We start from the raw sequence: 1,996 nt of genomic DNA on the forward strand, positions 1-1,996 counted from the left end.
AATCGCGCCAGAAGAGCTACTATGATAGTAAGCACCGTGATTTGGCTTTCGAGATCGGAGATCATGTTTACCTCCGCGTCTCTCCAATGAAAGGTACTTGTCGCTTCGGTATCAAAGGGAAGCTTGCCCCTAGATACGTGGGACCTTTCAAGATCGTCAGCAAGAGAGGCGATCTCGCCTATCAACTCAAGCTTCCTTCAAACTTTGCAAATGTGCACGACGTGTTCCATGTCTCTCAGCTCCGCAAGTGCTTCAAGACTCCTGATCGCACCTCAACTTCGAAGATATTGAACTCCAAGAAGATCTATCTTATCGTGAGCACCCCGTTGCTATTCTTGAAGAGACTGAACGCAAGACTCACAATAAGTCAATCAAATTCCTCAAAGTCAAGTGGTCACACCATTCCGACCGTGAAGCCACCTGGGAACGCGAGGATCACCTCCGTTCTGAATACCCGGCGTTCTTTCAGTCCTAGATCTCGGGACGAGATCTTTTCGTAGTGGTGGAGTGTTGTAACACCCCGGATATGATTTACCCAATATGTAATCCAACTCTTGTCGTTTCCGGCGTTAAGTTATTTTAATTTCTCGGGTTCGGGTTTTTGTCTCCGTGTGTTGTTATCGTTGTCTTGCATCTCATACCATGTCATCATGTGCATTGCATTTGCATACGTGTTCGTTTCATGCATTCGAGCATTTTCCCCGTTGTCCGTTTTGCATTCCGGCGCTCCGTTCTCCTCCAGTGGTCGTTTCTACTTTTCTTTCGTGTGTGGGGATTAAACATTTCCGGATTGGACCGAGACTTGCCAAGCGGCGTTGGTTTACTACCGGTAGACCGCCTGTCAAGTTTCGTATCATTTGGACTTCGTTTGATGCTCCAACGGTTAACCGAGGGACCGAGAAGGCCACGTGTGTGTTGCAGCCCAACACCCTTCCAATTTGGCCCAAAACCCACCAAAACCCTCTCCATCATCTAGAACGTTCGATCACGATCGCGTGGCCGAAAACCGCACCTCATTTGGACACTCCTAGCTAGGGATGAAAATGGAGCGGAAACTTTCCGTTTTTCCGGAGGAAAAATGGAAACGGAGAGGAAATATGAAAACGGAAACGGAAATTTGCAAAACGGAAGCGGAAATGGAATTTTTTATGCGGAAACGGAAACAAAAACGGAATGGTGTTTTCCGGTGGAACATGCATGAAAATGAAACTTTCCGTTTCCGTGAATATGGAATTTCTGTTTTTACTATAGACCTATAGCTGCTTTGTAGCCCAACCACCAAAGAGAACACAATGGCACAATTAGTAGAATGGATCTAAGGCCCAACTTCTACTACCACACATGTACTCAGCTTGACCCTATACGCAATTGTCCGGTACTACTACAATACTACACTAAGTTGCTAACATAATGATACTATTTTGTAGCCATGTTAGCAACTCATTAAATTTGTTTATTTTTGTGTGTATTTCTCTATGATTCAAGGGGTTTTTAAGTTCCGATCAATGTCTATTTCTGTTTCCGTATCCGCTTTGTATTCGCTACGTGTCTGTTTCCGGTAGTATCTATTTCCGTATTCATTTTCGAGGTTTCTGTATTCATTTCCGCTTCTGCAAAAAAAATATGAAAACAAATATGATAGCACTCAGTTCCGTCCGTTTTCGCTCTGTTTTCATCCCTACTCCTAGCTCCCTCTATGCCTATAAATACCTCCCCCATCCGAAATCCCGGGTCTCCTCCCCCCTAACCCTAGATCCAGCTCCTCCGCGCGGTCGGACACGTCCGCCGGCCGCCGGACACGTCCGCCGCCGCACCCAGCCTACCACCGAGCGCCACGTGTCCCCGGGGGACTGCATCGCCGCCGCCTCCCATCGATGCGGGCCCGCAGGCCCAGCACCGGCCCGTCCGCCGCCCGACCGGGCCCTGCGCCCCGCCGCCCGTTCCACTCCTCCCCGCCGCCCGTTCCACTCCTCCCCGCCGCCTGGCTCCTCACCGA

This window comes from Triticum dicoccoides, chromosome 3A (genome assembly GCF_002162155.2).
Source record: "Triticum dicoccoides isolate Atlit2015 ecotype Zavitan chromosome 3A, WEW_v2.0, whole genome shotgun sequence".
In the NCBI taxonomy this organism is placed as follows: Eukaryota; Viridiplantae; Streptophyta; class Magnoliopsida; order Poales; family Poaceae; genus Triticum; species Triticum dicoccoides.